A 14,546-nucleotide genomic window follows, 5' to 3' on the forward strand; every position below is an offset into this window, starting at 1 on the left:
AATTTGTTGTATATAACATGAAATAACATAAAATTCAAATCAATAATGAAATAATTTTTTACTAAATAAAATTTTTTTGTGTCAAATTTATATAAATTCGTATTTTGTTTTCAAAGTGAAATGTATATGAACAGTACAAATACACAATAATAAAATGTGACACACTCATTTTATATTTATATCCTTATTTAGCATAGGCAAGCCTACTGTATTATTTTTTACCAATAAATCTGTATGTTGTTGCAGGTAAAATATGAATAGAAAGTTCATTACAGTTGAACAAATTCATAGAAAATTAGAAAGTGAAGATGACTCTGATATAGATGGATTACTATCCAAAACAGAATCAGAACAAGATAATGAACCACAATCTTCAGGTTATGATGATGAGAATTTTGTGGGTATTCTGGTAATAGAAACGTAGATACTAGTAATAATAATGATGATGATCATCATCATCATCATGTTAATGAAAACCATAACAATGAGCCTGTTTATTGGGAGTAGTATTATGCCAGCTTTCACACCATGGTTTACATTAACAGTATAAAGAATAACTCCTATTCTGATGAATAAAGTCAATAGGGCATCACATGAATATCAGTGTTTTTTACGAATGTTTCCACAGATTCTCTTTATTTTTATTTCTGACTGCACAAATAAACGATTAGCAACAACACTAATACATGAAAAAGGAAATAATGTCCCTGAAACAGACCCTTATGTAATTATGATAGTAATTGGTGTAATGCTACTCATGTCATATAATCATGTGCCAAATGTTTCAGATTATTGGTCATCCAATAAATCATTAGGGAATGGCTATAAAGCTGGCTATAGCCAGAACTAGATGCCAGATATTGATGTCCAAATTATATTTCAATGAACCTAATAAACCTGCTAATAGTTCAAAAACATTATATTGATGAAGTTATGTTATGCTTGAAATACTCCTTTCAAAAGGCTAGGGGTGATAGTCCCTTTCAAAGCATTGATGAATCTATGGCCAAATTCCAAGGGTAGATCAGTCTTGAAACAGTACATGCCCTACAAGCCGATAAAAAGAGGAATAAAAATTTTGGAACCATGTGATTCTGATACCAGGTATGCCTATGATCTAAATGTATACTCTGGAAAAGATCCTGATGCAGGTGTGCTTCGGACTATTCTTGTAGAAAGAATAATTACAAAACTTTCAGATAGCATTCACGATAAGGATGTTACCGTTGTATTTGATAGGGTTCTCACATCTATAAATATGATGGTGACTTGAAATTTTCCAGCTGTTGGTACTTGCATTTCAAACAAAAAACATGCCAAAATTTTCAAGAAAATTGAAGAAAGGTGACCACGAATTTTGAACAATGGTTTCTGGTCTATTAGCTGATAGATGACAGGACAGTAAAGAATTTGTTGACCTTAGTAATTGTCATGAACCAGAAATTAGTAAAGTAAGCCGAAAACAAAAGAATGGTCAAAGAATTTATGTCGACCACCTAGAATCAATTGCCTTCTACAGTAAAAAAATGGGAGGACTAGATCTATCCGACCAAAATGTTTCATTGTATGATTTCAATACAAAATCAAGAAAATGGTGAAGAAATTTTTTTAGAAATTATTATTGCTAAGTGTTGTAAATTCTTGGATTTTATATAATGAACTGAAACAAAAAGATAGATACCATTATTGAAGTTTCTGGTTTCTTTAGGTGAACAATTAATGTTCGTAGGAAAACAACATACTAAAGTAAAGCGTAAGCTTAGAACTGGTCATCCCCCAAAAGTAGCTAGATGCTCGATAAGAAAGATTAAAACTCACACAAAAAGTATATATGTCGCATGCCAAATTCCACTATGCAAGAATTGTTTAACGCCTTACCATACCTAAATTTTGTCTTTATACACTCGGTGTAATTATTTAGTAAATATGTAATTTGTTATTAGTAGTACTATGATTTCACGTTAGATTAGTTCATGTGTTTGTTTTATTATAACAACTTTTTAGGAATTACAATTTTATTGCAAAGAGTGCTTTGAATTACTTTGATAATGGTAAAAAATTTAATTTTCTTGTTTATTTTTTAATTTTTGTGTTCTAAAAATTTGTTTTTTATATTATATTTTATCTGAAAAATAAAAATTATAGCAGTAATATTTTCTTATATTAGCAGTTTTTATTGTTGTAGTAGGTTTAGAGATCTATTAGAGGTATTTGTGAGATTGCTATATAAGATTAGAGTAATGTATGTTCTTTATTTTATAATTTTTCATGTAAGTTAGTTTTGTACAAAGTGTAAGTTATGTTCTGCAATAAAATAATTGTGTAAAAACAGTGTTGCAATATTACTAACATATTTTCTTTCAGTTCAGTACCATTGGGACATATGCCCCCCCCCCCCCCATCTGGAGTGCCCCACAACCATTATCAAAACAATTATATTATATTGTTTACTTCGTAAATAACCCAAAAATGAGATTTTAGTGAAAAAAAGACAAACTGGTAGTGAAAGGGTTAAATAATATTACAAATATTCCCCATTTCCGAGTACATTAAATGAGATATTCAGTAGATTTTGGCTTGCAAATATTCTTCAGATAAATATCTATAAACCATTTTCCAGTTTTATTTTTTAAGAGGTGCAACGGTATACAGCATGGCGACTCAACCAATACAGCCACTGCCACTGATATTGAACATGCGATCTGACTAGCTGCACCTGCCTCCAGTTACTTGACTAAAAATATAAAAAAAAAAAAAAAAATTGACCACAAGAAGAAATGTAAGTAACCAATTAGTGCGGGTGAAGCCGCGATGGGATACTAGTATGTATAAATTTTACAAAATATTTTCATTTGTTCAGTTTCCTTTTCACTTTATCTTCATAACAATTCTCAGTTTAACAGCCATTTTTAATTCACAAACAATTTCTGTAAACAACAGAATCTTAAAAAAAGAGATGCTCTTTAAAACAGACAAAAAGAAACTCTATTGTGAATGCATAGTAAAGAGATAGGTAATGAATATTTCTGTTAGAATAGGAATTTTCTTATTTCTAAATTATGAGATATTTTTTGTCATTATTTCTATATTTGTGCTGATTATTAATCCTTTTTTGCTCTATTAATTACTTATTGATTTATATGTATTTTGTTATGGACTTAGTGTGAATTTTTAATTTTGTTTCAAACATTATAATTTTAATTTATTATGCTTTGTTCAGACTTTTATAGCCAAAGACAAGCTAATAATTTGAGCTGGTGGTTGAGTGTGTACACCACCATTGTTGAATTGTTTGTCGATTAAAGTTTTTGCAACATTCTTCATTTTACTAGAATCATTGTTTGCTTTTCTTTGCCAAGTTTGTTACTCGGATTAGATTTGACTTGCACCCAAATCATTGAGGCCCCTTCAAAACTAATTGTTCTGGTTCTGAAGGGTACATGGCAAAGGAGTGGCAATGACTGCTGATTTTTAGTATCCATTATAAGGAAGGATTTGGCTTAGTTAACTCTAATCCAAATCCCATCCTGCTTACATCCTTTGGGTGCAGGCTGTAATTCAAGGTCTCATAATCACTTGCTGTCACACGAGATCGATCCAGTTGTGCCTAAGAGGTGCTGAGTGACAGGGAGATTTATAGGCCTCTGACTGTCTGTAGCTTGCTGTGGGCAGTTGACATATTTGTGGGCTTGCCTATTTTTAGTAGTAGTACATAAAGTGAGATCTAGATAGTCTTTGTTAGTTTGATTTTGTAGGGTATTCTGTTGGAAATGTTGGAAGTTAATGATTTGAGGAAACAGGCCAAGCCCAAACGGGATAGGGCTGCTGAAGTGACAGAAGTAAGAATCAATGATTCCTCTTCCTTCTCAGCTGAGGAAGATCAGGCAGTGGAAGGCGTTTCCACCTAGGTTTCACAAGATAATCTGCTTGATGCATTCTTTAAGGCTAATAGGAGGGCAGCTAGCTCTGTCCCCATGGTTAACTATTTTGAGGATCAGTATGATCAATTTTTGGTCTTTATAAAGAATTTGTGAAGCGCTTCGGCTTTGGTTAAAAGTAGGATTATTCCCAAGACAAAGGAATTTAAGGCAACATTCTCTGCACTGGCTTAGGGTTTTGAGGCACTGGCTTCTAAGCCAATTGAAGTAAAGGAGGCGATTGTGACGGAAACAGTGACAGTTCCAACTATAGTTTCTAACCCTGAGGAGCCTCAATGGAAGCACCACGCAGAAGTTTTGAAGGATAAGCATGAGACCAGCTTATCAAGAAAGCTGCCGGAGGTTATCTTTCTGAATAAATCTGAGGATTCAGCAAAAACAGCCAAGGAAATAAGAAATGATTTTCAGGTTGCTCTTCGTAAGAGATCCAGCCTGAACATAAGAAATATAAAGGGGGGGGAGATTGGTTGTTGTCGTTGATGACAAAGAAAATGTGAGTGTTATCTCTGAGTCTTTAAAAGCTGAAAAAGTATAAATAAGGGTTGATTTATTTACAGTATATTTCACAGTTCCATTAATATCCATCATAATATATGATCACCTGTATTATTTTGGATGATATTCATTAAATTTTTCATAAATAGTTATAGTTCATAAAAGGAACATCATCTGGGAAGAACAGACTAATGTTACCAAGCGCTTTAACAAAATCTCGTATTTCATGAGTTTCAAAATTACACACTCTTCTTGTTTTACTGTTTGCTTTAAGTACGTATACTTAATTCCCCTTTCAAGATTAAATTCACATGAAGATTTTATACACCAAAAATGAAATTGATATCTTCATTTGTTACCAAAAAATAAAAAAAATAGGAAAGTTAATTGTTACTCCATTATAACCCTGTAAATCAAGAATTTCAAGAAATCCTTTCTTTGTGTACACTTACACCGTAAGAATTGTATAAAATTTTCATTAATTTATCTTCAGCATTTTTTGCTGGGCGTTGGTTATGAATCACTTCCAACTTATATAACAAATCAAGTTAATATGCACTTCCAACTTAATATATGTAGGCAGGGCTGGCCCAAGGCGGTAGCCCCTGTAACTGTGCTTTATCCAGTTTTATTGAATTTTGATTTTTTAAGAGGTGCGACAGTGTAAAGCATGGGTAGACGACTGCCTACAGTGGTAAAATTTAGAAGCAGCAAAACCACCTGAACTAGAGCAAAAAAAAAATAATAAACACAACCCACAAAAATATATTTTGATTATTTGAATCTAGAAAATAATATTATTTACTATTTTTAATACAGTAGTATTATTATTATTGTGCTATGGCAGCAAAAGATATATATACGAGTATATATAATATCTAATAATAATAATAATAACTGTCTATTAATTAAATTTTTTTTTGTCTTAGTCATTTGACTGGTTTGATGCAGATCTCCAAGATTCCCTACCTAGTGTTAGTCGTTTCATTTCATTATACCCCCTACATTCTACATCCCTAACAATTTGTTTTACATTTTTCAAACATTCCCTGCCTACACAATTTTTTCCTTCTACCTGTCCCCCCAATATTAAAGCGACTATTCCAGGATGCCTTAATATGTGGCCTATAAGTCTGTCTCTTCTTTTAACTATATTTTTCCAAATGCTTCTTTCTTCATCGATTTGCCACAACACCTCTTCATTTGTCACTTTATCCACCCACCTGATTTTTAACATTCTCCTACAGCACCACATTTTAATGGCTTCTAATCTTTTTCTTCTCAGGTACTCTGATCGTCCAACTTTCACTTCCATATAAAGTGGCGCTCGAAACATACTTTCAAAAATCTTTTCCTTATGTTTAAATTAATTTTTGTGTAAACAAATTATATCTCTGACTGAAGGCTTGTTTTGCCTGTGCTATTCAGCATTTTATATTGCTCCTGCTTCAACCATTTTTAGTAATTCTACTTCCCAAATAACAAAATTCTTCTACCTCCATAATCTTTCTCTTCCTATTTTTACATTCAATGGTCCATCTTTGTTATTTCTACTACATTTCATTACTTTCATCTTGTTGTTGTTTATTTTCATGCGGTATTTCTTGCGTAGGACTTCATCCATGCCGTTCATTGATTCTTCTAAATATTTTTTAATCTCAGCGAGAATTACTATATCATCAGCAAATCGTAGCATCTTTAACTTTTCACCTTGTACTGTTACTCCGGATCTAAATTGTTCTTTAACATCATTAACTACTAGTTCTATGTAAAGATTAAAAAGTAACAGGGATAGGGAACATCCTTGTAGGACTCCCTTTCTTATTACGGATTCTTTATTACATTCTTCAATTATTACTGTTGCTGTTTGGTTCCTGTAAATGTTAGCAATTGTTCTTCTAACTCTGTATTTGAACCCTAATTTTTAAAAAATGCTGAACATTTTATTCCAGTCTATGTTATCGATTGCCTTTTCTAGGTTTATAAATGCCAAGTATGTTTTTTTTTCTGTAATCTACCTTCTACTATTAATCTTAAATACTAAAATTACTTCCTTTGTCTCTATACTTTTCCTCAAACCAAATTGGTCTTCTCCTAACACTTCTTCCACTCTCTTAGTTCTTCTGTACAGAATTCTAGTTAAGATTTTTGATGCATGACTAATTAAGCTAATTGTTCTGTATTCTTCACATTTATCTGCTTCTGCTTTCTTTGGTATCATGACTATAACACTGTTTTTGAAGTCTGACGGAACTTCCCCTTTTTCTTAAATATTACACACCAGTTTGTATAATCTATCAATTGCTTCCTCACCTGCATTATGCAGTAATTCTACAGGTATTCCGTCTATTCCAAGAACCTCTGCTATTCAAATCTTTTAATGGTCTCATAAACTCAGATCATAGTATTGTTTCTCCCCTTTCATCCTCTTCGACTACCTCTTCTTTCTCTATAACACCATTTTCTAATTAATTTCTGTCGTATAATTCTTCAATATATTCCACCCACCTATCGACTTTTCCTTTCGTACTATAAATCAGTGTACCATCTTTGTTTAACATATTATTAGATTTTAATATATGTACCCCAAAATTTTCCTTAACTTTCCTGTATGCTCAATCTGTTTTACCAATGTTCATATCTCTTTCCACTTCTGAACACTTTTCTTTAATCCACTCTTCTTTCGCTAGTTTGCACTTCATGTTTATAGTATTTCTTAATTGTCGATAGTTCCTTTTACTTTCTTCATCACTAGCATTCTTATATTTTCTACGTTCATCCATCAGCTGCAATATATCTCTGAAATCCAGATTTTTCTACTAGTTCTCTTTGTTCCACCTAAGTTCGCTTCTGCTGATTTAAGAATTTCCTTTTTAACATTCTCCCATTCTTCTTCTACATTTTCTACCTTATCTTTTATACTCAGACCTCTTACGATGACCTCCTCAAAAATCTTCTTTACCTCCTCTTCCTCATGCTTCTCTAAATTCCGCCGATTCATCTGACACCTTTTCTTCAGGTTTTTAAACCCCAATCTACTCTAAATTATGATTGCTATCAATGTCTGCTCCAGGGTAAGTTTTGCAGTCGACGAGTTGATTTCTAAATCTTTGCTTAACCATGATATAATCTGTCTGATACCTTGCAATATCACCTGGCTTTTTCCATGTGCATGTTCTTTTATTATGATTTTTACACTGTGTGTTGGCAATTACTAAATTATACTTCGTGCAAAACTCTATAAGTCAGTCCCCTCTTTCATTCCTTTTGCCCAGCCCATATTCACCAACTATATTTCTTTCCTTGCCTTTTCCAATGCTTGCATTCCAATCTCCAACTATTATTAAATGTTCATCTTCTTTTATGTGTTCAATTTCTTCATATACACACTCTATCTCATCATCATCATGGGTGCTTGTAGGCATATAGACATTAACAATCGTTGTCAGTTTAGATTTTGATTTTATCCTTATTACAATGATTCTATCACTATGCATTTTGAAATATTCTACTCTCTTCCCTATCATCTTGTTTATTACAAAACCTACTCCTTCCTGCCCATTATGTGAAGCTGAGTTAATTATTCTAAAATCACCTGACCAAAAGTCGTTTTCTGCTTCCCACTGAACCTCGCTAATTCCTACTATATTTATCCTATCCATTTCCCTCTTTAAATTTTCTAACCTACCAACATTTTTTAGACTTCTAACATTCCATGCTCCAACTTGTAGAACGTTATTTTTTAATTTTCTGGTGATATCCCTTCCTTAGTAGTCCCCACCTTAAGATCCAAACGGGGGACTAGTTTACCTCTAGAATATTTTACCAAAGAAGGTGCCTCCATCTTTGCTATATGAGAATGCAGAGAGCTACATTTTCTTGGAAAGAAAGCTGCTGTAGTTTTCCATTACTTTCAGGTGTGCAGAATATATATTATTAATATATTTTTTTAATATATTATATTAAATTATTACATTATCTAATAATAAATATTTAATATATATATATATATATATATATATATATATATATATATATAATATATGTAATATTGTGTTCCCAATGTAAAAAAGTGAATTTTCAGTTTTGTTTTTAAATAAATTTACTCAAGAGTATAATCAGATATCCATTTTAATTTATGTAAATAACATTGGTATTATATATATGTATATAGTACTGGAAAATGTTGTAGAGTAATTTATGATTATAACATTATACCTTTATAAATATCTTTATTTCAAATATATGAATTATGTATTACAAGTATAATTATAAATAATATTTAACTGCCATTACTTGTATTATGAGAATAATTTTATGACCTTAATGTTTAATTAAGCATTGATTATAAAGAATCCGATTTTTATATACAGATCTAAACTTGATGACCTTGCCAATGGATTAATAAAAGCTAGCAATGAATCTACATATAAATTAATGCAGGAATAAATTTACATATAAATTATATTTTATGAAAATTATAGGTATTGATTGATAAATCCTGAAAACACAACAGAATTGTTTGTTATCTAATGTGATTTTATTTTTTTTTATTTTGTTTTTTTTACTGCCATATTTCTAAGGTTTATGATTGTGCTTAGTTAAAAAACAAAACAGTTGTTTCTTATTTCATACTCCAGTTAAAGGAAGATAAAGGTATGTAAAGGAAAGTTTGATAAATATATTTTCATAAATTTTAAACAAAATCTTTTAATGCAACAAAAATTTAGTTTGAATTAATGTTATCTGATTATCTTTTTAATGAGATATTGAGATGAATTCACATTTAAATATTTTACAATTTATTTACACATCTGAATCAAATTATATTCAGTCATTTTCTTCAACCTACCTGGTGATGTTAATGCTGTTGTTTGTACAGCTGAAGTTATTGTGGTTTTATTTGGGATTCTAATGTAGTGTTACTTCAAGTACGTATGTGTTGTGATAGATAAATTTTATCTGGGTTATTGATTGATAAAAAAATGAGAATTTGCAGAATAATTTTGTTTTTGTAACTATTTATACAATTGTAAATATGATAATGGTCTTAAAATTTTAAATGACTTAACACATGTATTCAGCCGTGTTTTGAAATGTATTTGTTCATTTAATATCATTGCTTTGAAATGTTAGATTTTTAGCTGTTAGAAGTAAGAGGCCTAGGTTAATGTGATAGACACATAGCTACCATTTTGACTTTATTTCCAATGCCTGGACAGGAAACCGAGTTTCCAGACAGTCCTTCAGATAGTCAGCAACCCATTTTGCTCAAATAAAGAAGTGGCTGCCCTATCAGCAACTAAAATGGTGCTAGGGAGTAGTGTTGTAACATGGTGCCATGGGATTGGCTGACAATTTCTATCATAAATATCTTAAATATAAAAGGATGAAAGATTAGGATAGTTGAAGAGGGCATTATTACCTTTTATATATTCTTGGTTATGGAATCCCATTGTTTGCTGATTTTCTTTTCCAATATCAATTCTTCAAGAATTGATATTGGTGGCTCTAAGTGGTAGCTTTTTTTTTAATGAGACCACAAATTTTCTATGAGATCAGATCCAAGCATTGAGACTGTCAATCTAAAATACTAAATTTCTAATCACTGAACCAATTCATGACAGATTTCATTATATGCTTTGAGTGTCTATCCTATTAAGTATTATATTGGTTTCCAATGGCATGTTATTAATTGTATATAATTATTTTTATTTTAAAATATCTAAATATATATATATCTTGATTCATAATCCCATTGATGAAATATTTATGCTTACCCTTACAGTGCATTGATTGCACTGCCTTCCAATAATACTTTTTTAATAATACTTCATTTGTTATTAATAGGTGAACAAGTCTTTGTTTACCTATTTACAATTTTTTTTTTTTGAATAGTTGATTGAAATATATTATATTTTTTGGGCTTGGCTGTAAAGAAGGCAACAGGAAAACCTTTCATTCTGTTAAGAAGCTTGGCTTGGAATTTTTGTTATTCTTGGTTATTTCTGTACAATTTTTGGAACTGAATTAGTTTTGAGTAAGGTTTTCTACAATCATTATGGTTATGTCATCATAATATACACACACTAAACAGTAAATTATTTCATATATTTAATTTTTAAACATATGAACAAATTTTATACATAAAAGCACTTATATTACATTGGCTACATCCTCTGTAAGATTACCAACCTTCAGATGATCATCACTCTGTTACAGACAAGTTTTGTGTGGCTCACCTATCACTCTTTGGAGCACTTCCATAGGAATTAATTTCTTTTTGTGGATTCAGAGTTTTAATACCTGATTATATGGGGTGCAGGTGCATTAAATATTAGTTAAAAATTTGCAATTTTTTTATCTTTTTCATATATTCATATAGTGTATTAGTACCTTGAATTTTATAGGGATAGAAGTGGTATAAGTTCATACATAAAATCTGTCAAATGCTGATTTCAGACAGTCCGAGAGACATAGTTTGGTTTAACTCAACTTCAATGGCCTCTTGGATTCTGTATTTACATTACTAACTTTATTTTAAAATTGTATAGGGAGTAGTTTAAGAATTTTTGAATCAAAATCTTTTAAGGAAAGATAAAGAGAAAAATTATAATAAATACTGAACTGTCTTCAGAATCCACTCTGAACAATCAAAAACCTGTCACCATTTTTGTAAAAGCAGAAGCACATTACACTGTGGTCCATGATTTCATTGCAACTACAATATAGTATATATACCACTATATAGCACAATAATACTCTTCAAGAATATTTATGTATGAGTATAATAGCATGCACTGTCAGATTAAATACTTAGAAAGATGGAATTAATAACTAACTATACCTGGCTAAAATTCTGTATTGGAAACTATTATTCAGATACATATTAGTCTTGTATATAAATTACCCACCTTCTTTTTTGTTTGATTAAAAAGATGTACTTCGATTACATCTTTGACACTCATTTCACTGTAAAAAAAATTAAAACTGTATGACAAACTGTTGTCAAGGTATTTAATTTATCTTAAGTATAAACTAATTAATACCACCCTTAATAATTTACTTAAAAATAAAATCACGACATTAATGTCAATTTTAACCATTAAATAAGGACATTTTTATAATATATGATAAAATTGGTTATTCAATCTGAAGAAAAGAAATAAGCGTTTTTTGCCCCCATTTCATAAGTTTGAATAAGACTAAATATTATCAGAAACTATCTTTGCTATCTAAGGAGCGTTAAATTATGTCAAAAATTTATACCCGTGAAGTAAAATTACAGATATAGAATCCATGTGATCTATATTGTTCTGTCCTCTTTACCATTTGCTACAAAAATTAGATGACAACAATACCCCAATTATAGAAAATCATAGTGCAAAATTTCAAATGAATCAGTTTATCCAGTCAAGATATCAAGCCAACGTAAATATATGTATGTTCAAAAATCTGGAATTTTTCAATGCTAAAATAGTGTTTTTTTGGTTAGAAAAGGTTATGCATGAAAGTCAAGATCTAAAAAATTTTACCCATATATATAGTATTTTGTATAGTATTTTTCCTTATATAGTATTTTTATAGCTGTATTATTTACAAAATAACTATATAGCAATCAAGGTAAAAACAAATTAAAATAACTCTTTCTTTCTAAATACACAAAAATTAACATCCAGATCTTTTCAATACAATTTCTTCATAGGAATTATGGCAGATGATGTTCTTGTTAATGGTGGCTATCGTAAAATGATAAGAGACATCTTCAGTATTTAGTTGAATAGTCATTTTTAATTTCTTTAGTTAATATTTCATCAGTGATTGATTTGTTCATGTCATACATCTTTTTTTAAGTTTTTTATTTATCCATTTAAAAAAAAAAATATGTACATTTATAAATTAATAACTTTATTGTACACCAGTCATGGCTGTTATATGCCGTGTAAAATTTGTATGTTGTGGTTAATATTTTTTTCATGTGTCTTCAGTTACAATTAGATTATTTACAAAGGGAGATTTTGCTCTGTTGAATATTTTTTCCCTATGTTTGTCATACTTGCATGTATTCTTTGTCTGTAGGTGAATGTGCATCTGATCTATCCAGAACAGTATTTAGTCAGGGGATTTTAACTGGCGTGTACTTGACATATGTTATTTCATTTACATCCAGTAATAAATGCTCATAATCAAGTTTGTGTTTGTGGATTACCAAATAAAGCCTTCTAATTAAAAGATTTTTTTTTTAATGTATATTTATCTGTTAGTAAGATAGATTTTATTATTACCTTTGTTAAGTTGATACATAAATTATAGTTGGTTTATAGTTGAAAGAGCTTCTAAGCTCACTGAGTGAGAGAGATATCATTTTTTAGTCCAGTGTGTATGACTAGTTTGTTGATTGCTCATATAACAAAGTGATGACTCAGTTCATCTTAGGCCTTTAAAATAGACATAATACTTTTTCATATATATTCCAATCTCTATGCCCTTTCTGGTGTTGAAAATATTTGTGTTGCGAGTTTCTTTCTTGTGAGTGTGAAGCAAGTGTTTTGTCCATGATTTTTTCATTTTATTTTATTTTGTCATTTATGAAGATGAATTTAACAAAAATATAAAGAATTATTTTATATGAATAAGGTGTGGAGATAAATCTGGAAATAAACTTAAATTGTTTACCTTCTGTTATTTTATGGATTCTTTTTAAACAAAAACAAATAGTTTCTTCATTAGCCCTTGTGGTTACCAACGCCAAAAATAAAAAAAAATATTTGTAGACTGTGTTGCTGGTATCACTTTTCAAGCAAGTAGGACAAGAAATTATCCCTGTAAATAATTTATTTGTTTTGAAATATGTACTAAATTTTTTTCATTTAATTTGAATCGTTACCAAAGTTTTTTTTTTAAATTTCTTAGATTCGGTACACTGAAATTTTGGTTTTGTATTCTATATGTAAAATTTTCATAACATAGTTAATATCTGTGTTTCCTGATTCTTGAGGTGATATGTAAGATTAATTATGATGTTGTAGTGTCTGAATATGTCCCTTGTGTTGATAGGTGAATGTTAACCAGTCGTCTATCTTGAGTATCTAGTGGAAGCACTATAGTTTAATTTATTTACTCCTGATTTGCTGTTTTTGTAATTATGTATTTTGTTAATTTGCTGTAGGATCTTTTTGTTTTAAGAGGCAGACATTGTAACTTTCTCTCCTTTAAATGTTGATAATATTGTATGACTGTTAGTTACTATAAGGTTTTAATCACTAGGTGTTTTAATTTTGTTTATTTTGTGTAGGATGCCTGAGTAAATATTCAGGCGCAGGTTATTTATTTTTTTCACTTTTTATGACTGCATAGGAGATCACTTTACTCAATCCGTTATCCAAGTCTCTTTGAAAAGACTGTTCAGGCCTTGCAGTCCTCTCAGTACTTTTTCATATGTTTTCCAATCTCTATTCCCTTTTTGGTGTTGAAAATTTTGTGTTACGAGTGTCTTTCTTGTGAGTGTGAAGCAAGTGTTTTTGTCCTTGATTTTTTCATTTAATTTTATCTTGTCTATTTTATGTTGTCTTCATTTAACTTTAATTGTCTATTTGTATTTGTAAACAAATACAAATAAACAATTCTATTTTGTCTGTGATGTCTTCTGGTGTAAGGCCAATTTCCTTCAGATACTCTCTTATTTCTCTGATCCATCTGCAGCTTGTGTGTTTTCAAGTGGAGATTGTATTGTTCCAACTGTTTCAGAAGTTTCTAATTTTGCATCCTCATGATGTGTCGGAAGAATCCTAGTCTCCTCTTACGCATGGTATTAGTGATGATTTCTAACTCTATATAAAACGATTTTGTTGGGCACGATCCACCACTGCCCATCTGGTACTTTTTATTGATGCAGGTTCTTCCAATCCTTCTTTCAGTTTTCTGGAATTTGTTGGTGGTTGATTGTTCGTTCAGGTGGAAGAATGTTTCTGCAATATATATGGCTTCCGGTCTTATAACTATGTTGTAGTGTCTTATTTTTGCGTTTATGGATAGACGTTTTTACTGTAGGTGTACAAGGTTAATTTTTGTGCTTTAGCTAGTTTGTTTGTTCTTGTTTGGATTGAGGTTTTT

General features: G+C 30.4%; 1 protein-coding gene across 2 annotated transcripts in view; it reads left to right on the forward strand.

The window, feature by feature from the left end:
• Window positions 1-8,932: 8,932 nt before the first annotated feature.
• Window positions 8,933-14,546, forward strand: part of Amacr (Alpha-methylacyl-CoA racemase) — a 56,876-nt gene continuing 51,262 nt past the window's right edge. The window contains exon 1 of one of the 2 annotated variants that reach the window (XM_075357263.1): window positions 8,933-9,089. The gene's annotated coding sequence lies outside the window, so the exon portion shown is untranslated. Of the gene's footprint in view, window positions 9,090-9,283; window positions 9,365-14,546 lie in introns of those variants that run through there. The other variant, XM_075357264.1, reaches the window with a different exon arrangement.

This window comes from Lycorma delicatula, chromosome 2 (genome assembly GCF_047948215.1).
Source record: "Lycorma delicatula isolate Av1 chromosome 2, ASM4794821v1, whole genome shotgun sequence".
In the NCBI taxonomy this organism is placed as follows: domain Eukaryota; kingdom Metazoa; phylum Arthropoda; class Insecta; order Hemiptera; family Fulgoridae; genus Lycorma; species Lycorma delicatula.